The 26,463-nt window shown below is 43.7% G+C and overlaps 1 long non-coding RNA gene across 1 annotated transcript in view; it reads left to right on the forward strand.

The window, feature by feature from the left end:
• LOC128576545 (uncharacterized) overlaps window positions 1-16,351 on the forward strand; it is a 55,235-nt gene extending 38,884 nt beyond the window's left edge. Inside the window, exon 3 of the long non-coding RNA XR_008377421.1 lies at window positions 15,996-16,351. This is a non-coding gene — a long non-coding RNA (uncharacterized LOC128576545). The remainder of the gene's footprint in view (window positions 1-15,995) is intronic.
• The last annotated feature ends 10,112 nt before the right edge of the window (window positions 16,352-26,463 follow it).

Here is a 26,463-nt window from a genome sequence, read left to right on the forward strand (position 1 = left end):
GTCTGCTATCTGAATTTCAGAATCTCTTGGCATGTCTGGAAAGTTCTCCTTCATAATCTCATGGAGAAGAGACTCTGTGCCTTGTGACGCCACTTCGTCGCTTTTGGGGATCCAAGACGAATATTGGTTTTCTTCGAATTATCCCAGAGCTCTCTGAGAGAGCGATCTGTTTTTGCCCTCCATTTCTCATCCTCTTTGAGAGTTTGGGAGCTTTTGAAAACTTTGTCTTCAATGTCAGAAATCCTTTCTTCTGCTTGCTCCATTCTGTTACAGAGGGATTCTACTATGTTTCTCAGATCTTTGAGGGATGCAACTTCTTGTCTCAATTTGTCAAAATCTTTGGTCATTTGGTCTTTGAATTTGTTGAATTCTTGAGATATCTTTTGGGTTACTGCTTGGAGTTCTAATTCAATCTTATGTGCTATCCAGATTCTGAATTAGATTACTGACATCTCATCTATTTGTTTGTGCATGGGATCTTGTGCTGTGTCTGCCCCATTGATCCTTGGGGGAGTTGATCTACTCTGATTATTCATATTGCCAGAGTTTTTCTGTTGATTTTGACTTATTATTGTTTTTCACCATTGTTTCTGGCCATCCTCAGAGTTGGGGAGGTGTCTCTCCAAGATTAGATCCCAGCAGGATCACTCTATTGTTGCTTGATCTTTGTAGGGAGTGACCCTGTGTAGTTCCTCTGGGGCAGCTCTAGCTAGGGAGTTCTGGTTGTGGAAGCAGCTTCGGTTTGTGACACACCCGGATCCAGCAATAGGGCAGGAGGTGGTGCACACAGTTCTTGGAGTGCCTGGCACCCAGTGACTTTGGCACAGAGAGACCAAGGCTCCAGCAGTCTCTGGCCAGGAGTAGGGCTCTGTGTATAGGCAGGGAGGGCTCCAGAGGGCACGCAACTACCAGTATTCCTGGCCAGACGAGTGGGCCAGTGTGGAGGCTGGGAGGACACAGGAGGAAGGATGCAGGGTTGCCTGGCTCCCGCAGTTCCTGGTCAGGGCATGGGGAGGTTGTTGCGGGGTCGCAGCACAGATCTTATGGAGGTCCGGGCAACACCAAGCCTAGGAATTTGAGGTTGCTATGAGTTGTGACGTCACGGCACTCTATCCAGGGCAACAGCCTGAGCCTCCAGTGTGTCAAAACCTTCTCACTCTGCCCCTAAGGGTTAGAGCTGTAAGGCAGCTCAGTCCCCGCCTTTAGGCTGCTTAGTTGCTAGGTTACTAGGTCTCACCAGATCCTTGCTCCGGGACCCTGAGGGCGGAGCTTGCCGGGGTAGTTCTTTCCACAATGGCTCCCTGTAGCCCAGCTCAATGGCTCTGTCTGCAGCCCCAGATAATGCCCAAAGTTCTCCACACTCCTGCTCAAGCTCTCCCCAAGGCAGTTCAACTGAGTGCCAACTCCAAAAACACCGAAACAGTTCACAGGTAAGGCCTTTCCGGTTTGCAGTCTCACTGCTGCTTGCACTTACAGTTGCCACCGTGATTAGGTCGATCCAACACACGCAACCACTTGCCAGTTTCCCACTGTTTTTGTCCTCCTCTTGGGGTCCAGAAGTCCCTTGCTGACTCCCTGCATCCTCAAGGGGATGATTATAGGCAGATCCCACCAGCCAGAGATGTCTGGAGTCTTATCTCCCCAGACTCACCATGCCCAGTTGCAGGGAAGCTGTTACTCGGCCGCCATCTTTAATCCAATCCGGTAGTTCTGTTTTTGATGTTAAGAACTGCCATCCTATTTTTCATTCCTGTCAACAGTGCACAAGGGTTCCACACTTGTAATCTTCTGTTTCTTGATAGTAGTCATTCCAAGGTGCTATCTTCTTTTAGCTTTGATTCGTATTTCGCTAATGAGGGGCTATGGAAAAGTGTCATTTTGACATTGCTGGTAATTTTCTCTTATTTGTGGAGCATTCTGTCTCTGCTTGATGAAATCAGCAATATGTGCTCCCGGGTCATGTAAGTGTGAAGCAATCCTCTGAATCTTGACACCCCAATGTTACCCCATTGCCTTCCACACAGATGTTTCACATGAGCTGTGGGCTCTGTGCATTCTAAGCAGCCCTGAGTCTTCACATGTTTGAAAGATGCTTTTCTGGCTGGCTTTTAATTTTGGATTTAGAGTCAACTGGTCCTGAAAATTGTTGCTTTTTGTTGTAGGGTGGTTCAGCAAGAATCAGCCTCTCTTGGGGCCTTCTCTGTGCCTTCACTCTGTGCCACACACTGTGTTGGGCACTACACAGGGACTATCTCACTTAATTTGGCATAAAACCTTTTTAAGGTGAGCATTATTATTATCCTCATTTTATGAAGAAGGAAACTAAAACTTGGTGAAATTAAATAACTTATTCCAAATCATATAACTAGTGGGTTGCAGGGCAAAGATTCAAACACAGTCTGATTTCAGAATTTGAGATCATGGTCACACATTCACACATATTCACACATACTCACATTTGTCAGGAGAGAGATGCAGATTTAGGCTTCCCTTTGCTGATGCTAAGGGTAAGATTCTAGAAGTGAGTAAGACTAAGTTTAGATGTTGCAATTGAATGAGTCTGCAGGTGGCCCAAGTGCTGGTTACCCTCCCTTTGCCCTTCTCTACTTTCTCTGTGCCCTGGGACACTGACCCCTATGGACTGCACTCCTAGGGCCCCTAGATGGACCACTGTCAGGTGGATTTGATGCAGGGAGATCAAAGTGGAAGGGCAACAGAACGGAGAGAGAGGAAATGTGTAGAACTCCTTCCACTTCAGCACCTGCCCTGTGGCCTCTCCTTTACTTTCCCACTTTCTCCCAGTGCTGGTAACTCTCTTTCTTTCTTATCTCTCTGGCCTCAGGGGTGAGGTTGGCTTGCAATATTAGTAGTGTTAGTTACCTAGCTAGATATTAGTTAGATGGATGAGGGATGAGATTAAGCTATTTTGAATTGGTTTGGGTCAGGCTGACCTGGGCTTTTATGGGAATAATGCTGATTAAGACTCCATAAGTGGGTTGTTATTATGACCTTGCTGGTGGGTTGTTTTCAAAACCTTGCAGGTGGGATGTTTTGAGAACAGAGTTAATTGAACCTAGGAGACTTCCAAGAAGCAGCTGATGTTCCTCAAAGTTGTATATAAAACCCAGAGGCTGTGCCTTCCATGGTGCCTGCAGTCACTAGGACAGGCCTGGCCTGTTGTGCAGGTCATTAACATAAACTTTTCCTTCCTGCTAATACTTTCTTGTTCTTGCTCTCTTATTTCAGTAACTACCTCAAGCCACCCCACTGCTCTAACAGTACTCTCTAAATATCTTTAATCTCTGGCTTCTGTAATTTTTTTTTTTTTGTAGAGATGGAGTCTGAACTTTATCGCCCTTGGTAGAGTGCTACGGTGTCACAGCTCACAGCAACCTCCAATTCCTGGGCTTAGGCGATTCTCTTGCCTCAGCCTCCTCAGTAGCTAGGACTACAGGTGCCCGCCACAACACCCGGCTATTTTTTTGTTGCAGTTTGGCCGAGGCCGGGTTTGAACCCGTCACCCTTGGTATATGGGGCCAGTGCCCTACCCACTGAGCCACAGGTGCCACCCTGGCTTCTGTAATTCTGTTCATCCACCTATAAATGTTTCTTCATAAAATCTTCATTTGAACCACATGAGATGAATTGTGTCCTTCCAGCACCCTCAATAATACACATTTTTTTCTTCTTTAAGAAAAATTTCAAATTAATACAAAGGTATAAATTTTTAGGTTACATTGTTTTCAATTATAAGGTTAAATTCAAGTTGTAGTTGAGCCCTTCACCCAGAGGACATGCTGAACACCCTCATATTGTGCACATTAGTTGAGTTTCTGCCAATCATCCTGTCTCCTCCCGCTATAGTCTCCCTCCTCTCCTCCTTGCTAGACTATATTTGTGTTTTATCATTCACATATCCATGGTTTTATTTAGACAAAACATCTAGAGTTTGGCAAAAGTACTGTTAATTGTCATTGTCTTCTTTGGGAATAAGATCATAGTCAATTATCCCGGAGCTTCAGAAGTTGGGAGTTAGGGAAGGTTTGAGGTCTAGACTCTGAAAAAGAGGGTCAGGGTCTCATTGGCAAGCAGTCATCTGGATCCTGCAACAGGGTAACAGATGGAGAGAGATATTAAGAATAGAGAAGACTGGTAGGAAATTCACTGAGGAACATCATGACCAACAGACCCAAACCAATCAAGCTTAGATTCGTTAACAGTGGTCCAAAGACATGCTTTACTTTTTAAACTAGTTCATCAGGAGTTCGTGATTTTGCCATCTTGGTAACAAAAAAAAAAAAACCCTCCAAAACCAGAAAACAAAACCAATGAAAATGATACCAACTTAACAACTTGAAGTTCAGTGAAAAATATATGTATATATTTAGTTGTCAGCTTTGGGGTATGGGACCAGTATATTCTGTTCAAACTTTTGCTCCCAGTTGATAGTATGTGAAAGCAAAAGAACAAGAGGAATTCCACCCAAATGCATCCTCTAGAATAGACTGCTACTTTTCTGCCTGCCCCAGCTTTTTCCTTTGGAACTTTACCCCATTCTCCGTATTTGTGGGTTCTGCTCAAAAGAGGATTCTCACTGCCTCTGCTATGGGGACAGGGATCCAACCCAGTGTCACTGATAGGATTACTCTGGAACTGTGACTGTTCTAGGAGTAGACTCAAGGCTAATCAGAATCCTTTATTGATGAAGATATTGAGACAGGAGCTTTAAGAGCTGAGTATGTTGGAAACCATCTTGAGTACACTAGAAGCCATCTTGTCGTCACAAGGAGAAACTCTTTCAGATAATAGAGCCAAGTAGAGCAAGAAATGGAATGAGATGACATGCCTTTGATTCCATGATTTGGACCCCTGAAATCAGCGATCCCTATAGTTCACCCCTTGGACATTCATTTGTGTGAGCCAATGGTTTCCACATAGCTGTGTTTCTGTCACTGTAAGGTGAAAAGGTCTGTACTAATTCTTTTACTCTTAAGAATAACTAATGCCATAGCTGGGCATTATGGCAGGCTGTAGTCCCCGGTACTTGGGAGGCTGAGGCAAAAGAATCGCTTAAGCCCAAGAGTTTGAGGTTGCTGTGAGCTGTGATGCCATGGCATTCTACCAAGGGTGACATAGTGAGACTGTGTCTCAAAAAAAAAAGAATAACTAATGCCAATCAGTACAAGAGGGTATTTTGCTTTTCTCTATAAAGCTTCAAAGAAGAGAGTTCTTTGCTGTTTTACCTGTTTTAAAAGAGAAAGTATGTCTCTTATAGATCTAAATCTGTAAGATCTAAATCTCTCCCATGGCAATTTAGCTTTGCTCTTTTCTCCGCAAATGTGCAAAATAGCTGGTTACTATATTCCATAGAGTAATTTTTGCATACTCTGTGGAAGACAATTGTTGACTATTAATGGGCTATCCCAAGGTAAGTTTCCTCTAGACTGAGAATTCAAGTCTTTCTCCAAGATATTTTTAGTATGCCTCTCTCCACATTGTAGACCTTTGAACTTACTCCTGTAAAGGTAGAGGGGGCCTCTAGAGAGTTGTGTACAGATCCTTATTGAAAAAAAAATGTATAGGTGGTCTTCACTTTTAAAAAATTAAAAATTCTGTTACTGAAATTCCAGGACTAAAAACAGCTGTCAAAGCAGAAAAGTCACAAAAAATTCAAGCAGAAAAAATACAAATATCTGTAAACCTCTTTTTTGGTTTAGTATGAAAAAGTTTAATAGCAGATGGTGATCTTCTGGTGTCAACATGTTGTCAGTGTGAAGAAGGATGTAAGACAGTTTTTGATATATGGAGGTGGAGGCTCTGTGGTGTTCATCATTCCCTGAATCTTCGTGCTTCTAAGGCTTGGTGTCTTCCAGGCTGTGTGGAAATTCACATCTTGAGAATCAGGCCTCAAGGACTAGAATTTCTGGGAGTATGTCTCATGCCAAAAGGCTTTAATTAAAGAGGGGGAAGAATAGATTTCTTTAAAGGAAGACCTCTGCTAAGGATCTATTTTTGACCTCAATGAATATGCTATTACTTAAAAAGGCTTTTGGGTAAGACCCAAGAAGTTACCATGAGATTGCCATCTTCTGTGTTTAATGTAGGAACGTGATACAAAATGCTTTAAATAGAAAACGTGTGAAGTTGAAACGGAATTCTTCTCTTAGCAAAATAAAGTTCAGAACAATTAGCTTTCAATTCGCCTTAATTACTTTTAAACATGTATATGTTTTCAAACCCAAAATTAAGCTGTGCTCCAAGGCGACCAAGGGGTGGTTGGTTCCTTGGATGAACTATTATTTCTAATATTGATCAAGTCTCACAGGCATGTATACCAATAAACTGTTTAACAAAACCCTGACTCTTCCTTCTCCCCATATCCCGTCTTATCTAACTTCTAAGTACATTTCAATCACAAGTTTGGATTTAATTAAATTACCACCACTAGCTTAGAGAATAGTATCTATTCTTGGTTAGCTAAGTTATTTGGAGGCAAACTGAACATTTAGAAAAGTGGCTCGCCTCCATGTCTGCACATTAGTGTTAACTGGGGAGCTTTAAAAAAAATGCCAATATCCTGGTTCCAATCCCAGAGGTTCTGCTATAATGGGGATGGGGAGGAAGACAGCAGCTATTAGTGTTTTTCAAAGATCTGCTCAATTCTCACCTGCAGTCAAGGTTAAGAGTTAGTGATTCAGAGACTGAAAATAATTGCACTACTAATTCAAAGGCAGCTCATCAGGAAGCAGGATGATTCCACGGGGAGAGCACAGGATTCAGAGTTGAGGGTTTTAATCCTGTCTCTACTCTTTGTTCACTGTTGGGACTTGGTCAATGTAAATGGCCTCTCTTTGCATCCTTTCCTCATTGGTAAAAATGGGATAATTATGCCCATTTTACAGGGTTATTTTGAGGGGGGGGGAAAGCATCTGGCACATGGGGGAGCCTCTATAACAAAAGCTGCTATTAGTATAGCATTAAGTCTACCTGGAAAACCACATTTTATCCTCTGTTCACCTTATATGCCTCCCCTGTGCCAATAGAAACCCAAATCCGCACTATTCCTTGGGCTCTGAATTCTCTGAATGTGCATGAGGGGCCCTAACTCCCTCTAAAGTTGCAGGTTGAGAAGACCTATTACTTCCAAAGCTTTTCTGAGAAAACCTGAAGTCATGTGATTCAGTGAATTGAGTCCACTGGTCTGAGTGCAGCTTTCTTACAAACTGTGTTACCACCTCCGTTACTTTAGGGAAGTTATTAACTAGCTGTGCGCCCCTCCGTTTCTTAATTGGCAACTAGATGATCTTTCATTTTTCTTTCAATAATAGTAGTCTTGGCGGTGCCTGTGGCTCAGTGGGTAGGGCGCCAGCCCCATATACTGAGGGTGGTGGGTTCAAACCCAGCCCCAGCCAAACTGCAACAAAAAAACAGCGGGCCTTGTGGCGGGTGCCTGTAGTCTCAGCTACTTGGGAGGCTGAGGCAAGAGAATCACCTAAGCCCAGGAGTTGGAGGTTACTATGAGCTGTGATGCCACAGCACTCTACCAAGGTTGACAAAGTGAGACTCTGTCTCTACAAAAATAATAATAATAATAGGAGTTTTAAAAGAGCCTTGTATGCCCCAAACCAGACATACCTGCACATATTTTTACCTACAGTACAATAGTTTTATCTACAGTCTGCAGTAGAAATCGAGCCCAAGAACCTTCTGCAATAAGTTAGTCCCATGAAGAGAGTAGATATTTTTCTTCTGAAAAGCTGGGTCTTTTGTAATTAACAGTGGAAAAGGGTTCTGTACTGAATTCCAGCTTGAGGAAAGAGTATACAAATCTCCCAATCAATCTTGATGGAGAATAAGGTCTCAGGATTGATCTTAGGGTCAAAATGAGATCACATCAGAGCCTCCAGAAAGATGGAGCTTTGTGGTTGCCAGGAAATTTTTTTTTAGTGAACCCACAGGACATAGACAATAAATTGCCAGTGAAAGATTTAGACTGAAATTGTCAGCACTGATTGCACCATGTAGTGGCTCTCTGGGTCAATAATTTCCAAGCTGATCATGCATCAGAATCACCTGCAGAATGTGTTAAAGCCCAGGTGCCTGGACCCCATCCCTAGAGCTGATTGAGTGGATCTGGGATGGAACCCAAGTCTGCTTGTCTAACGAATTCCCAGGTGATGCTGGTCCTGGGTTTGTACTTTTAGAACTACTGCTCTAGGTTTTACTCCACAAACATCTGTTTACTACAAATCACCTGGAATACTTGTTAAAAAAAAAAATACCAGGTCCCTCCAGTGGAGAGTGTTATTTACTAAGTTGACAGTGAGGTCCAATTTGTTGTTATTACCAGAGGTGGCGGGGAAATCCTGAGTCATTAGGATTGTGTTAATTGCATTAAGATCACTTGGGGAAGCTTTTAAAAAATACTGATTCCTAAGACTTAGTCTCAAGATTCTGATTCTGAAGATTGGGGCTGGGAGAGTCTGCCTTCTGGAAGTATCTCTGATGATTTTGTTGTATAACTAAGTTGTCTCATTTTGTGGGTGAAAGCCCCAGGGAGGGTGAGGTATTAATTGCTCTGCAGCTAGTGGTAGAAGCCATGCTAGAACCCCCATGGCCTACATCTCTACCTTTGGTCCACACTGCCATATTCCATCTTTTCTGGTCAGTCAGAGGCAATGACTATGTTGTCTGCCCTTGACTTTCAAATGAAGATGTCCCAGGAATTGGATGTTGCACTAAGTTCCAACACCAATTCTCTGACACCAACTGGGAGAATTCAGTGCAATTCTAACACTACCTGGAATTAGTGTCAGATCCCACCTTACTGGGCAAGGACCTTGGCAAGACTGTCCTTATATCCGATACCAGTCACAAATGGGGCTCCCAGGAGATCCACATTTCTGTCTAATTTGGCTACAAATTTGGAGCTTCCCATCACACAATCCCTTCAAATTTGATAACTTGTAAGAATGACTCATAGAACTCAGGTAGGTGCTATCCTGCTGATAGCTATGTTATTATAAAGAATACAAATGAATGTCCAGAGGAAGAGATAGATACATGGGCAAGGTCTGCAAGGTCTTCAGTTTGGTATTTGTGGAAATCCACCACCCTCCTGGCATATTCAAATGTTTTTTGCCAACCAGGAAGCTCTCTGGAGCTTTAATATCCAGAGTTTTTGTGTTGGTTTCATTCTGTAGACATGATCGATTAAATCATTGGCCACATAATCAAACTTAATCTCTAGTTGCCATCCCCTCCACAGAGACGGGTGTAAAAGCTGAAAATTCCAACCCTCCAGTCACATGCTTGGTCTTGCTAGCATAGCCAGTCTCTTGAAACTCTTTAGGAGACCCATCATCAGTCACCTTATTAGCATAAACTTAACTGTCCTTGGAGAAATCACCTTTAGAATAACAAAAGACATTTCTATCAGGACAGTCCAAGGTTTTTTGAAGCTACACATCAGGGACCAGGGACAAAGACTAGCTATATTTTTTATGATATCACATGTACCTCCCATCTCCCAAACTCAGCCTCCTTGTCTAAACCCAGCTCCTTAGATTCCCATCTTCCTGTCCCTTGCCTTTTATAGGGAACAGAGCGATTTGACTGACCCGAATGCATACTGCACAGCTGCTCAGCTCGTTTAAAACCATTCTCCTTGCCTTTGTAGAAATAGCCTCTGGGTTCCAATTCTACTTAGACCTCCAGGCAACATTATTTCTTCTCTGGGAAATGTATAAGACATTTGGCTTCTGGCCAGCCAGATCCCAGCTGTACCTTGCTCATTCCAAGTCGCACTTTTCAGAGACACATACGTGTATGACTCAGTTAATAATATCTTTTATTTATTGCATTACAACTTTCAAAATACTTATTTTTACATTTGTAATTTTGACCCCATGGTGAAGAACCCTGTGGAATAGGCAGGGGAATGTAAAGATAATTCCCGTATTGTTTCCCTTCAGCAAACATTGAGCGCTTACTGAATTCTAACCACCGAGAGACAAAGTGGATAGACAAACGTTAGTCCCTCCTCTCAACAGGGTGGAAAACCATTGCTCAGATAAATGGAGTGACTTGCTCAAAGCCACATTGGCCTTCTAACTCTTTTCTTGGTACTTTTTCTATTCAGGATGCTAGGAGCAGGAGCTTTTCATGATCAGGGTCTGGGGGCTAGGCTGAGACAACGTGGGGAATGTCGAGGAACAGGTGGAGGACATAGTGGCTGCTTCTCCTGGGTGCAAAGGCCCAAGGTAGCCTTTCTTCTTGTATTGTGGCTTTTGTAAAAAAAAAAAAAAAAAGCCACAAAATTGGCAGTTTCAAACAAGCAGAAGTCTGAAATCAGTATCACTGGGTAGAAACTGAAGCGTCGGCAGGGCTACACTTTCTCCAGAGGCTCTAGGGGGATCTGTCCTTTGCATCTTCCAGCTTTTGCTGAGGGCCGCCATTCCCTGGCTTGTGGCTGCGTCACTCCAATCTCTAAGGCCGACATCTTAGGGTCTTTACCTGTTCTGCCTTCACACCACATTTGTCTCTGTGTGTTGTGTGTGTGTGTAAAGTTTCCTCTGTCTCTCTTATAAGGACTCTTTTGATGGCATTGAGGGCCTATCTGGATAATCAAGGACTTTTTCCAAATATGATAACATTGACAAGATTCTAAGATTCCAGGGAGCATTGGGGGCCATTATGGAGCCTAGCACCCTGCTGAAAACCAAAGCACACTTTGAGGAAAGCTCAGTTTTAATCTCCACAAGATCTAGAGGCCAGAACTCTGGATTTAGAAGTGACAGTGGAAAAATCCAGTCCCCTCAGGCCCAGCAAGGGAAGGGCCTATCACAGGCTACATGTGCAGCGTTAATGGCCATGGCAGGATCCGGCCACTTGGTTTCCAGTTTTCCAGTCTGATGCTGCTGTTGCCAAATTTTCCACTGAGAACAGGAATGGGCTTGCCTCTGACATACAAGCCTCCTGCCCTCAGCTTCCCCCCTCTTGTCCTGTCCTGACCCCTATGTGAGAGGGCAAGGGAGATAGAGAACCGGAAAAGGCAGTGGACTTAAGCTTCCAGTCTGGTCTGGGGCTGGAGGAGGTCAGATAGTGATGCTATCCATCTGGGAGTGGGGAAGACCCTTGATCTAGTACCATTGAAATGAGTGCCAACCTTTCCTTTCCCTCTGCCTTTAGGCAGAAATGCAATAGACAGTCCCCATTCCCGAGGGAACTAGTTCACAGAATCCCCATCCTGCTGCCAAGGCTGCTAAAAGGCCAGAGAAAAGGCAAGGACACATCTCATTAGAGCCAGCCTACAAGGCTACAAGGCTTAGGCCCTGGGAATACAGAACTGCAGGAGCCTTTGAGGTGCAAATTCAGAATTGCTAAAGGCTCCTGTTTTTTTAAAAGGAGATTTAAAAGTTTCATTTTACACAGCATGAAAGCCAAATCCTATCCCCAGGTGGGATGCCTTCATTGTCAATGGAGGACAAGGGAGAACAAGGAATCCTCCATCATTCCTGATAACCCAGCCATTGGTGAACTTCCCAGACTTGCTGTCTGTAGCGCGCCTCATGTCAGTCCCTTCCTTTTAATCCCCACTATCCTATTCCTGGCCTTCATTTCCGACTCCCCCTCTTCATTTTAATTGCAAAATGAAGGATCCTAGAGCCAGGAAATGTGAGGAAAGCAGCTCTAGAAGCTGGAAAAGACAAGGAAATACGTTTTCCTCTAGAGCAGTGGTTCTCAACCTTCCTAATGCCACGACCCTTTAATACAGTTCTTCATGTTGTGGTGACCACCACCAACCATAAAATTATTTTTCATTGCTACTTCATAACTGTAATTTTGCTACTGTTACAAATCATAATGTAAATATCTGATATGCAGGATGGTCTTAGGCAACCCCTCTGAAAGGGTTGTTCAATCCCCAAAGGGGTCACAACCCATAGGTTGAGAACCGCTGCTCTAAAGCTACTTGATTCTGGCCCAGTAAACCCAGTTTAGGACTTCTGACCTCCAGAAATATACAAGAATAAATGTATGTTGCTTGAAGTCACCATATTTGTGGTAATTTGTTATAGCAGCCACAGGAAACTAATACAGATTGTTTCCACATTTTGGAATTGTCAGTGTTGTATTACTTTCTATCTCTTGATGAGAACTCTCAAGTCTGATCCCCCTTGGCTCCTGTCTCCCTACTGAGCCTCTCCTCTGCTCTAAGGCCTTTATGACTTTCTCACTTCTGGAACATGCAATCCAAATTCTTTAGCTCAAAGGCCTTCTGTGTCCAGCCCCAACCGCTTCTCTAGCCTTTAAATAGGCTGTTGGTTCTGTAGCCACCTCCACACTTAACACACAGACTTTCTGTACTCATTCCTGGCTCACAAGATTCTGTGTCTGAAACGCTTCTGTTAACCCATCTATGCAGATGGTCCTTGAAGCTCCAGCTCAAATGGAATCTCTTCCGATAAAGTCCCTCTCTATCCTCAGCCCATGCCCAGCACAATGTCATCTTTGCCTTCATTAAACATGCATAACACTTGGCATCTATTTCAAGGCAAACATTAATTCTACCCTATGCTTGAGTACTATATTTATAGAGTATACAACTCTCACCTAAATAATTTGCTGAATTATTTGTTCTTTAAATATTTGTTGAGTTGAATTGAAATATGAACTCTGCCCTCTAGAGAACAAGGCCTACTTCCTGCTGTGTTCTGGTTGGGTATTCGTAATGAAATAGAAACACCACCAGTTTTAGCAACAAAAGATGGACATAAGAAAAGGCAGAGGAAATGAGGCCAAATTATGCTTCTAGTTTTTCAGGTCCCATTCTTCATTCACTGTGTTGTGCCTTCACAGATGCAAGAATAAATAAGACAGCAATTCACGAGAAAAGGACTTAGGAAGATGTGCTGACCCCATATTCAGTCATGAACCCCCGACTATGGTTCTGTTGATGAAATGCTGATATCATCTCAGGTTACCTTTACAGAAGTGCAAGTCCAGAACAAAGAGGGGATTGTATCATGGTTCTCCCAGATGTGTCTTCTAAGGGAGGTCTGCTCAAAGTGATCTCTGCTTCCCACACCTGATAGATCACCAGAATAACCTGGGCAGCTGTTAAAAAATACAGATTTCTGGATCCCACCTCTAAGAAATACTGAATTAACAGGTCAAGGGAGAACCTGGGAATCTGTATTTTAATCAGCACAAAGTATTTGAGGCTCACTGGTCTACAAAGTCCCTTCAGGTAGTTTCTAATTCTGGAATTCTTGTTATTCAAGTGTTGTGTTTGTTTCTTGGTTCCACAGTCTGGAGAGCCCTGATTACTAACTCTGCAGATTCTCATCGTAGTCAGTCCCAAGTCTTGATCTTATGATGCTGTATCTACTGAGAAAGGGAGCATAAATCAATTGGCTAATAGGTAAAGTTTGGGGGTTTAACTAATTATTTTAGAGATAGTCACTGTCTTAGTTCATTTGTGTTGCTATAAGGAATGCCCGAGGCTGGGTAATTTATAAAGAAAAGAGGTATATTCATCTGGGTTCTGCAGGCTGTATAATTGGCATGGCACCAGCATGCACGCACCTGACTACCTGGTGAGGGCCTAACGCTGCTGCTTCTCAGGGTGGAAGGCAAAGGGAGCAGAGATCGCACAGTGACGGGGGAGGAGGCACAGGGCTTTTTTCTTTAAACAACCAGCTCTCTCGGGAACTAACAGAGTGAAAACTGACTCATCCCACACCCTGGAGGGCATTAATTTATTCATGAAGGCTCCACCCCCATGACCCAAACACCTCCCATTAGTCCCCACCTCCAATACTAGGGATCAAATTTCAACATGGGGTCTGGCACACAAACATCTGAACTTAGCGGTCTCTTAATACATCGTGCCTCAATCTCCCCATCAAGAACATGGGCTACAATGCACGGGCTCCAGCCACTCAATTTATCTCTTTGAGATGAATGAAACAAGCCTACACTATTACATGGATCACAAAAAGGAGCAGCTAAAGACAAAAATACATAAACAAGAACAGGTACTCTTGCATTTGCAATGCTGATAAGATCTCCAAGTGGCAGTGGTGCTGTAGAACTGGTGTCTGAGCTGACCCTAAACTCTAGAACAGTGATTTTCAACCGTGTGCTGTGAAAAATTTTAAAGATGACTAATTAAATTATTTTTGAAAGAAGTTCAAAGCACAGTAAGTATATTCTTTTTTTTTATTCTTTTTAAAAAATCAATGTAATTTAAGTGTGCCATGGAAGTTTAACTATAGGTTCAAGGGTGCTGTGAGACAAAAAAGGTTGAAAATCCCTGCTCTGGAAGGAGCTCTGAATGATTAAACAAAGTCTTATTGCCCATAAGCCTTCTTTACTCAGAGGCAGAAGCAAAGTTAGCCAATCCCACTGCTTGGGGTAGGAACAGCTCAAGTGGTAGAGGAAACCAAGGCCAAGGGCAAGAGGCTCAGCCCATCCCGTGCTGTGCATTTGAATCACAGAGATTTATTGCTGCCTCCCAAACAAGCAAAACCATTGGAAGAGCCCAGTGCAGAGGGATGATCAAGAGGAAGGAATCATTTCTCAGCCTTGTCTATTTTGTTTATCTTGTGCCCCTTGTCATTAACCCCTGAGAGTTAAAGCTGACTGGTTCATTTCATTTTCTGATCACCCAGTTTACAGCATCGTTAAAATTAATCAAGCACTCATGTCAGCACATAACAAGCAGGCCATGTGAGGAGGCAGGTGCTGGGAAGACCTGGGACCTTAGCGGGGACAACTGTGCAGTTGTGGTGGCTACCACCTGTCCCCAGCACTGTTGTTCCTCATTAGACCCACTACCAAACGGAGCTAGAGCTTGGGGTCTGACAGTAAAGAGTAAGACAATTTGCACACTTATTTCTTTTGGATTAAAGCAGAAATAGAGATTTCCATTTCTATCATCTGTTTGGAATGGTGAAAAAGTTCTAGAAATGGATAGTGGTGACAGTTGCACAATATTGCTGAATGTACTTCATGCCACTGAACAAATGGTTAAAATTTTATGGGTAAATTTTCCATTATATATGTTTTACCACCATTTTTTGGAAAAGGAAGTGGGGTTGGCTTCCATAGTCATAGTCAAGTTCAATAGTCCAGAGACAAGTCCAATCACCAGGAGGAAGGTAATTCAACACTAACATTTGCCACCACGTTGCCTTTGGATTTCAGGTGCCACCCTGCACAACCGACCTTCTGTTCCTTCTTCAGGGTTGACTTGTTTCAGGAGCAGTGACAGAGCTGACCCGTATTGCAGGTGCTCGTGGGGATTCTCACTGTGAGACATTTGAGAGCACACAGAGCTCCCCTTAACTCCAGACCCTTCAGTACTGTTCAGAAGGGCTTGAACCTCTTTTGTTCTCAAAAAAAAAAAAAAAAAAATGGCTAGGAAAGAATTTGTCTCTGATGTAGACCATCCTACTTTTTCTATGGAAATAATAAACAACCCATCTCATGCAGTATGGTTATTCAGTAAATTTTTTGGACACCAACTTTTCTTTTCTCTTTTTCTGAACTGGATTCTTCAGAGCTGGGCTAGGTAAGACCTTTGGAATTTCAAGCCCATTCTCACTTCCTCTGTGTATTTGGGCCTGTGAATGTTTTTACCACCCAGAGACTAGTAGAACCTTGAGGATGGAAAAGGCCTGAAATGACCCCCTGGCCCGGCCACCCCGTGAGACCTGACAAATGGTCAATCTTTGGTCAGACACCTCCAGAGTGGCTCCTGTGTATGACAAAAGTCATACCCTGGGGCTATTACTCACCCTATCTCCTCAGCCCCTCAGACAAAAACAGATGCTCAGACATAAAGTAGGTTTCAGATACAAGTACGTTTTTAAAGCATCCTTCACCAATCTCTATTTCTGTGTTGGATTTAGGTTGGGTTATTTTCATCTTTCAGGAAGACTTTTGCACATTCAGATCACTTCGTATTTTCTACTTGTAATTTCTAGCTGGAAATTACACATGGAAGCTGAGTCACCTCCGTCTCTCCCAGAGTCTGAGTTGGCTGTTACCAAGACCTTCCTCATTATTCAAACTCATCCCACGAATACCAAAAGCAACACTTGGTTGTGGAAGATCTCCAGCTTCACAAGTCATGAAATGCACCTGCGCTGGGTACTTCTTGCTTACCACCTCACTAAGGATTTACAACTCCTGACATGTTGTATTTCTGGTGACTATATTCTGAATGAAAGCTTCTTGCCCAAGGCAAGGACAACTTCTTTACTCACCTTAACATGATCTCAGGTAAAGGAAAAGAATTTTTAAAAATCCCACTTTTAGAATATTAGGAATGAAAATCTTATTAAAATAAGACCTTTAAAGAGCTCCCTTTCACTGTTCATTTCACAGATGGTATAGATACCCCAAAATGTTGCCTGGTCTGAAATCTTTTTATCTGTAGCTTTAGGAGAAAAAAGCGTATAATATATGGAAAGGAGAAACCAACAGTAAAAACGACAGGTATGGGGATGCAAATTATGATTCTAGCCTGGAAATAGTTCTGGTCACCTTCTATTCAAGGAGGACCGTATTTGGGTTTGGGATGGAGACTGCAAATGGGGCGATAAAGAGAAGTGATGCCTTGACAGTAATTTTGAACTGCAAGCTTTGAGCATCCCAGCCTTTTACCAAAGCCGCACCTTTGAAAAGAAATGGGAAAGGTAGACCTTTTCATTTTTACAAGGTCATGGCTTGTATGATTTGAATTATTTTCCCCACATATTCAGATATCGAAGGCTTAACCCCTCAGTATCTCCAAATGTGACTTATTTGGAAATAGGGTCATTGTGAACGTAATTAACTAAGATGATCCTGGAATAGGGTGGTCCCCTAATTCAATATCACCAGGGTCCTTACAAAAGGGAGAAATTTAGACACAGAGACAGGTCTGGTAGCCTGTGGCACGGTCTGTGTGGGGGAAACTGATGCTTGCCTCACAGGCCTGGAAAGGAACCAACCTACGTATTCATTATGTGATGGCAGCATCAACACCATTACCACGTGTGTTACCTCACACGAGTCCTCTAAGCCTTCTTATTAGATCCTGCCATGTTGTTTACAATAGTTTGGGGAAAACACAAGGGTGATAATGGATCACCATCTGGCAGGCAAAGAAACCCACACTAAGACACCCAGGTCACTTCTAGGATTGTGGATTCCCAGGACCTTCTCTTGTTACATCATCTCCCATCACTAAGTGAGTCTTTGTTCCAATTTCTTCAAGTTGAGCTGCTCTTTTATAATGGCTCCGCTGGGACGTCTAAAGATAAGCCAGAACATCCAGTAGGAAAACATTGCCATCCGTCATTTGCTAGGATTTCTTTTCGGCCAATTAAAAAAACAGGTGCCAAAAGCACCACTTTGCAGGGCTCATAAAGGTTATATTCAAACTATCTCTAATGATTCTGCAATCATGATTAAGCAAAACAAAACAAACAAGCTTCCTATTCCCCAGAGTCCTGGGTATATCACAAATGTGTTTAAGGGTCCAACAAGGTGAGTTCTTTGATAAAAGAAGAACCACATTTGGAAGTGATTATTACCCTTTATTTTTCAATATGCCTGACCCCCCAATTGGTTTGTTTCTGAGTGATGTGCATGGAAGTAAAAAAATCATGTTGTAAATATATGCGGTAAGGTGACTGGGTAGAAGTTGGCGGTTTTAAACACTCACATAATTTTTTTTTTTTTTTAAGACAAAGCCTCAAGCTGTCGCCCTGGGTAGAGTGCCGTGATGTCACAGCTCACAGCAATCTCCAACTCCTGGGCTTAGGTGATTCTCTTGCCTCAGCCTCCCAAGTAGCTGGGACTATAGGTGCCCACCACAATGCCCGGCTATTTTTTGGTTGTAGTTGTCATTGTTGTTTGGCAGGCCGGGGCTGGATTCGAACCCACTAGCTCAGGTGTATGTGGCTGGCGCCTTAGCCGCTTGAGCTACAGGTGCTGAGCCCACTCATATAATATTAATTGCAAGTAATAGGCTCCCAATCACAATGACTTAAAAGTGATGTCATAGAAGAAAGTGTGGTTCCAGAATCTTCCCGTCAGGGTGTTACTTGGTGAGATTGTTCAAAATCTGATTTTTCTCAGATCCCTCCTGTAGGATTCTTAGATAGAGCGAAAACAGGGATTCTTCCAGACACTGGAATTTGAGAACCATTGGTCTTGGTTGTGTTGGCAACAGAGATGACAACATCAACTCCAGTCCGTATATACCGCAGACCCACCGCACCAGAAACAACTCATTTCTAACGGATCTATTCACATGGATTCTAGCTTCGGCTCATGTAGTAATACCTTCTAAGACAAAGCCATTATTGTAGCAATGACTCTTAACTGCCACCATCCTGAGCCCACCACCTGTGTCACATCTCATTAGGTTCTGTGGATGAGGTATGGCATTTGTCACGGGCCAACTCACACAGGGGCAGAAACTTGGCAGGACAGGCTGAGCCAAAGCAAAAACCAGAAATAAACCTACAACCTTCTTAGAAAACCATCTCAAACAAAACCAGCTCATGGAGTGTCTTCTCCACTGCAAGGTTAAGACAGGACTGCAGGGCAAGCTTGACCACTGATGGGGGCAAAGCTTGATGGGTCTGGGGCTGGGAAGGCCGGACAAGGGGGACAGAGGTGGCTGGTTCAGAATCAGTTTCTTCGACGTGCATTTCCCAGCAGGTGTCCCACAGAACACTAATCCTACCCAACGCCCTAGGAATACAGAACTTCATGGTTAAAATCTTTTCTTGATATTCCCAAGTCTATCAACATAAAAAAATTCCTTTGAAATATCCCAGCATGGTAGCACACATCGGAAATCTCAGCTACTCAGGAGACCAAGGCTGGAGGATGGCCTGAGACCAGAAGGTTGAGACCAGCCTGGGCAACATGGTGAGACTGTCTCTTAAAAAAAAAAGAAAGAAAGAAAAAAGAAAACACTTTTTATTTTGAAATAATCATAAATTTGTAGGAGATTGTAAAATAGCACATAGTCTCATGTACACTTCGCCTGTCTTCCCTCATGCGGACATTTTACCAACTAAGAAATTGACTTTGGTATGGGGCTGTGAACTTGACCCCTGGCCTCATTGAGTCTTTACTGTTTTTTACCTGGATTCATTCGTGTGCGTGTGGATACACACACTTGTGCACTTGTACCCGTGTATGTCACCATAGAGGGACTCCTCTGTACCTCTCCTGTTTTTACCCTTCTCTTTCCCCGCCCATTGGAAGCAACTAATCTGTTCTTCTTCTCTATAATTTTGTCATTTTAAGAATGCTATATAGATGGAACCATACAGTGTATATCCTTTTGAGATCGACATTTTCTTCTTAGTATAAAGCAGGTCATTGCATGTATCAATGATTTGTTCCTTTCTTTTGGAGAGTAGTATCCCCTGGAATGACTGTATCGTAGTTAAACTATTCACCATTGAAGGATATTTAGGTTGGTCCCAGCTTGGGGCTGGTATATGTCAGATGTTACGTATAAGTTTTCGTATGAACCTAAGTTTTCACTTCTCCAGGATAAATGGCCTGGAATATAAGTGCTTTGGGATATGGCAGTTGCATGTTTAGTTTTATAAGAAACAGTCAATGTACCATGTTACATTTTCCCCAGGGACGTATGAGAAGTCCAGTCCCTTGCACCATCACTGTCTTTATTTGTTCTAACAGGTGCATAGTGATGTCTCATTGTAATTTTAATTTGCATTTCCCTGATGGCTAATGATGTTAAATATCTTCCCCGGTTCTTATTTTCATCCGTATTTCCTCTTTGGTAAAATGTCTGTTTGTGATGTATCCTATTTTATAACTAGATTTTTAGGGTTTTTTTCTGTTGAGTTTTAAGGGTTCTTTATATATTCTAGATTCTAGTCCTTTGTCAGATACGTGATTTGCAAATATTTTCTCCCAGGCTGTAGGTTTTCTTTTCTTTTGCTTAACTGGGTCTTTCCCAGCACAAAAAATTTTCACTTTCATGAACTCCAATATTTTTTATGGATTTCATTTTGGTATCATGTCTCATAACCTTTTATCTAGCCCTTGGTCCTGAAGATTTTTGCTTACGTTTTCTTCTAAAAGTTTTATAGCTTTACTTTTACATTTAAGGCCACGATCCATTCTGAGTTAATTTCTATATAAGGCATAAGTTCAGGTCAAGGTTTATTCTCAATGCCTTTTCACACATTGCGGGCTAACTACAGTTCCATAATCAAAGAAATTAATTTTTGTAGTTTAGAGTTTCTGAATTTTGGCCATCTATGCACATAGCAAGTATTTACCGGGGACTGTCTGTGCACAAGGCACAGGGCTGGATACTGAGACTATGGGCAGAACCTCTGTTCTTTATGAACTGCTTTATTTTATTTCACTATTCATTTGCACACACCTATTATTTGTGTGCACAACATCCTCAGGGCTATATGGGAAATTCTGCTCAACACGGCAGACAGACTGATGGACTGAGGCAGATGTCAGCGGGAGAGAAATGCAAAATGAGAGCAGTGCACAGCCAGCAGCCAGCAGCCAGCAGCCTTCCGAAACCTGGAGTCAAAGCCGGAAGGACAGACGGAAGAAGAGAGCCCTGGAGGTGGAGAAAGTCAGAGCTAAGGTGTGTTCAGGCGGGAAGCAGGTGTTCATGCCCAGCTCACTTTCGTGAAGATCCAAGGTGCCTTTTTCTTTTCCTTTTTTTCTTTCTTTCTTTTTTTTTTTTGCAGTTTTGGCTGGGGCTGGGCTTGAACCCCCACCCCCCCACCCCCAGTATATGGGGCTAGCACCCTACTCCTTGAGCCACAGGTGCCGCCCAGGAAATATCTTTTTTAAATGTAAAGATTTTTCTTTGTACCAGTTTGGGGGTAAGACATATGGTCATGGTAATAACCCCAGTGCGTTCACCTGGCCTTTGCAGATGCCGTCCATCCTCTCAAATCAACATGGTAGTGTCTGTGCTCCATTCTCTCTCTCGATGGCTTTGAGAATGACATGGTTGCTCTTTACTGTTGTGGCTGACAGTGGTAACACAGGGTGACTTCAACGTGAACGCTTATGTTTGGAGATGCTGCTGATGTTGCTGGTCTTGCTCTGCTCATACTGAGGGAACTAATGTCCTTGCCATAGGCCAGCCGTCAATGCAGAGAGCTTTTCTAATGTGCCATAGCTTTTGGTATTTTCTCACTAGGTTTTTCTTTAACATATGAGCATTTGTCCGGAAGTGGCTGACCTGAAGTGCAGTATTCATTACTGAGTCACCTCACTCTGTGACCTGGACCCATGATCTGAGAACAAGTGTGTTTCTGCTCATCTTCCTGAGGAGTATCAGCGCCTCTTGCAAATAGATTCCCTTTGGCCCCTGCCATGCAGAAACGCCCTTACTTATCTGAATTATAGTTCAAGTTCAGGCCATTAACAAAAGGACAGATTGTTCCCAATTTACAAGCAGGTACATTCTAAAAGTTGGTAAGCCAGTCATTTAAAATTTGGACTTCATATCTCATAGCTACAAAATTATACATAATGGCAAAATTCCCAGGCCAGCCCCACAAAAGCCTACTTATCCAAAATGTAGCTGAATTGAGGTCAGACGGCTTTGCAGCTCTGCTAACCACACTGAGCAGTGCGTTAGCTTGGAACGGTGTCTTGTACCAATTGGGAAGCCAAGAAGGCAGAGTGCAATAAATCTCTAACTGAAATCTATCTTGGTGTTGGGATTTTTCAGCCAGAAACCAGGTCACAAAGAACGAAGAAATCTTGGAGATAGATGCTCATGGAATTATTAATCAAATCCTACAATCCTCCAAAGGAATGTGTAAAATTCTAATTTAGTTCTACGGAAGTAAGAGCCTTAATTTAAGGCTCCACCAAAGTACTAAAGTACTATCTTCTTGGGTTTAGGTCAAAGATCCAAAATCAGTGTTTATGTTGACCACACATAGCTAACACTGGAATGATTCAGAGAGGATGAGCATACACCTCCCCTCCCCCCACGTTGCCAAGGAGGGCATGATGATTCCTGAAACATTCCATATTTTTACTGTATGTATCCACTCATATGTGGGAGCTGAAAGAAGTTGATCTCATGGTGTACAGAGCAGGATGATAGATACCAGAGGCCAGGAAACACATGGGAGTGGGAAAGAGGATGGAAAGAGGGTGGTGAACACGTACAAACAGAAGGAAGAAATTCTAATTTTCCGTAGCCGAGTTAGAGTGACCATAGTTAACAACCATGTTTTGTATATTTCAACAAAGCTGAAGAGTGAACTTAACATGTTCTCAGCACAATGAAATGGTAAATGCTTGGGGTGAATACCCCACATATCCCGACTTGATACTTACACATTCTACCCATGTAACAAAATACAACACATATTCCACACATACGTATGAATATTATGTGTCAAAAACAAATCCTACATCAACATTGGACAGAGGAATCCCTGTAGGTGGTGCGGGGTCCAGGGATGCGTGGTGGACAGGCAGAAACGCAGGGTGGATGGCAGGGCTTACCCGGTTTGGGAAACACTTTGAATCCATTTCTGATGACAATGAGATTGTGTGTTCTGTGTGTTTGTCCCTGTTCCTAAAAGATGGCTCTCCCTTTTCTATTTGTCCACTCCCCTTTTCCCTGTACTTTGGGGTTTTTTTAAATCTCACATTGATCAGGAGAACAAGTTGTTAAATAATATGAAGGGGAAAAATCAGAGAGAGATTGTCTTTAAAAGCGACCAGAGGGCAAAGAGGGATGAGCTGAGCGCCACGTGCGTCTGTGCTGTGTCTTTTTAACAGTATGTCTCCGCCCAATTCTTTTCGAAAACAAAGACAACGGGGATTATTTTATGGACTTAACTGATAGAAACGGAAGCCCCGAGGAGTCGCATCGGAGGGAGGACCGAGGTACAGGGCGCTGCAGGGACGCCAACGCCACCTCTCACTCCAGAGTGACGGACACTCTTCCCACTGCTGAACTAGAGCATTGCCACTGCCCTAGAAATAAAAACATTTTACAACCGGAAAAAAATATTCCAAAAGCAAGATGACCCCATTTCTTCTTAGCTGTATTTCATAAGGAAAGGGTGATAAAAGCCCTCAGCACATCTGGCTTCAGCCGTGCGGTGCCAGCACGCGGGGCTCGCGGGGCGAGAGGGACCCGGGCTGGCGGCGCCCGCGGGGAAGGAGCCCACCGCGCGCTGGACTTTCTACCCGGGCTGGACTCGGCGTCTCAAAGTCGGGAACATGATGTGTACGATCTGATGGCACTGATACAAAGAGAAAAAACAAATGCCCCGCGCTGATGAGGAAGTTTTCCAGTTTTTAGTTTGCAAAATGGGACCACCAACCACCAAGTCCTCTCGAAGCCCCGATTGGGAAAACAGCGTGTTTCCAGGTGGAGGACGCGCTCGCTCCGGCTGCTCACGGCTGCTCCGGGCTCCGGCTCCCGCGGCCGCGTTACAGTCGTCCCCTAGTGGGCATCGAGGACAGCGCAGCGCCCGTGCTCGGCGGGCTCAGGACCACTTGGTGCTGAGCAAAAACTGGAGCCCCAAACAGTGGGGTTTTATGGAATGCGGGCAACAGTAGAACTTTTCACCCTCCTCTCATATTTATGCTCTGGAAATCCTAATGGAAGACTCGCTCTAAAAGTGCAAGTGTGTCTGAACAGGCCCGTTAATTCCGGAGCTCGTAGTGGCCGACGCTTACATCAATGGGACTCCGCAGCAAAACGTATCCTGGGTTACGGCGCACGCGGTGGGAAGAGCTCCTCTGATGCCTGCTGACACCTGAGTTAGTGAGGGTAAAAGTCCAGTTGGGCATCTGCACCTGCTTTATACCTAAGGGTTCGTCTTTGCTTGCAGTCAGGAGTTGCTGATAAGATCTGCCAAATGGCATTTTCATGCTTCCCCCATTTTCTTTTACTAACAGGTAAGTGACTGGAACCAAAGATGCAGAAACCACTTGCTCCAAATTATAGTAGAAGGTTGATCAAGCATATGATGATTACTCAAAGAAATGGGACACAACCCCAAGACAGTGGGCTGGTCATTGCCAGCACTGCCATGGAGCAAGCCTCAAGGATAGCTAGCTGCCTCTCACTGATGCATTGGGAAGAGAGAGGGATAGAGGCTACCCCACAGTTCAAACACCCCACTCCCTGCTGGAGCTATCCACCAACTTGAACCTCTTCCAGGCCAAACATTCTGTACTAAGGTAACCATCAAGAAGAGGCTATGAAGGAATTAGACACATTTTCCAGAGGAGAAAATCTTTGTGCTACAGATCTTAGTTAAGGCAGCCCCTTTGAATTCTAAGGCAGTGGAGTGTTTGATATTAGAGAACAGGGAAATTGTCACCAAGAAAAGAGCATTTGAGTGATAGTTGAAGCTCTTCTGGAAAGCATTTATCCCCATTCATGTGTCAGCACCAGGGCTGGGGGCAGGCATAATTTGTAGAGAAAGTCATCACACAATGATCTGATACATCCCACAGAAAGAAAATCTCTCATGTTGCATAGATTTATGCAATATCAATATGTCTTGGAAGAAAGAAATAATGAAAGTTGATATCACTAGTTTTAGGCACTGAATTTGGACAAACTGTGACACAGAAGTTGAGTGTTCTGAAATTGGCACGTTATGGATGTGGAAGGAGGTAGCCAGCTTGGGGCACTTGAGAAGAGGAAGCAGGAGCCAGAGATGTCTCCATCTCCAGGATGACTTACACTTGGCCCTTCCAGTGGGGGGGGTCTCAGGACTTAGGGTGCAGATTAGCCCCAGGCCTCACTGTGCCTAAATGTCTCTTTATTGTTAGGGTGAGCGGAGGGGGTTCAGGGAAGACCTGGACAAACCTGGCTGGGGAGGACACTCAGAGGCCTTCTGGAAACCAGGAATCCTACCCATACTTAAGAATGTAAGGATTCTGGAAAGCAGAGGTCAAGGTAAGAAGCTAAGGTCAGTGATTAGAAAAGAGGACATGAAGGAATCTAGAAGCAGACACAGAAAACTGTGCTGTGGAGCTGGAGAGCAGAGCCTGGACCCAGTGGGTCTGGAGGACGAGGGGTGGCCGGTGTCAGCTAACCACATAGACCAGGCATTAGAGCTAGCGATGACTCAGGGCTGAGCCCCTTCAGAAAGTTATTCTCCTAAACCTTGGTGGTGTCGGCCAAACCTCCCTGCAGGAGTGGTGAGAGTGGTGTGTCTACACTGGTCCTAGTACTGGCCCTGATTCTGATAAGTGTCCATGCACCCTCCTAAGTTAAACTGATCTATAGGCGCCATATGGAGTGCTGGGGTCATTGCTGCCTTCCTCTGCTCTGTCCCCCCCCCTGCAGAATGGAGACCTTTCAAGTACTTCAAGAGGAGAGATGTGGATTTAGGCTGGCCCAATAGGCTCTGTGATTTCTGTTTTATTGAGCTGCTGGGGATTCATCGATTGGTTTAGTTGCGTGGCAGAGTTGTTAGTTAACCAGCCCTAAGAAGAGGAGGGAACTGCATAAAACCCACGGTGCTCCTGGTTGGCAGCAAACCCTGAAGAGGCTCCTGGCATTCTCCAGTGGGGAGAGGCAGGTTCCTCCACATCATTGAGTACTGGAGAAGGGAGCAAGTTCATAAACTCCCAAAAGGCAGGGGCTCTGTGAGCTCATGCTTTGTGTCCAATGTGGCATTGTCTTACACTGCCTCCTAGCCCCAGGTAGCTATTCAGCCCTTTAGAAGAGGCTACTCAAGTCTGTAATCCCAGCATGTGGGAGACTGAGGTGGTGGATTGCCTGAGCTCATCAGTTCAAGACCAGCCTGAGTCAGAGCAAGACCCTGTCCCTACAAAGATAGCTGGGCATTGTGGCAGGCACCTGCAGTCCCAGCTACTTGGGAGGGAGGCTGAGGCAAAAGGATCGCTTGAACCCAAGAGTTTGAGGTTGCTGTGAGCTAAGATGTCACAGGACTCTACTGAGGGTGACAAAAAAAAGGGAGGGGGGCTACTCTGAATTGAGATGTACTGAATTTTGAAGATTTACTGTGGCAAAAAAATCATGTAAAACATCTCATTAGTAGGTTCTTATATTAATTACACATTGGCATGATAATATTTTGGTGAAATGAAATATATTAATAAACCCCCCAAATTTAAAACTCCATGAGAGACACCGTATTTCTGATAGGCAGCACTGTTTTGTACCTTCTCTGATGGAAGATCCAAAAAGCAGGCTTTATTTAATGTGGATAAAAAATCCCCTTTAGTTACAAGTGGGCCCACACTTATAAAAGAAATAAACTGATCTCAGGGCCTTGGAGATCCCAACCCAATTAAAAGCTGACCTCGGTCTCTTCTTTTCACAGCCAGTTAGAAATGAAATCACTCAGAGGAAGATCTTAATGTATTCTATCAACTAAAAGTCTTGCCTCAGATAGTCCAGGCTAGCTTTCA

This window comes from Nycticebus coucang, chromosome 24 (assembly GCF_027406575.1).
Source record: "Nycticebus coucang isolate mNycCou1 chromosome 24, mNycCou1.pri, whole genome shotgun sequence".
Classification (NCBI taxonomy): domain Eukaryota; kingdom Metazoa; phylum Chordata; class Mammalia; order Primates; family Lorisidae; genus Nycticebus; species Nycticebus coucang.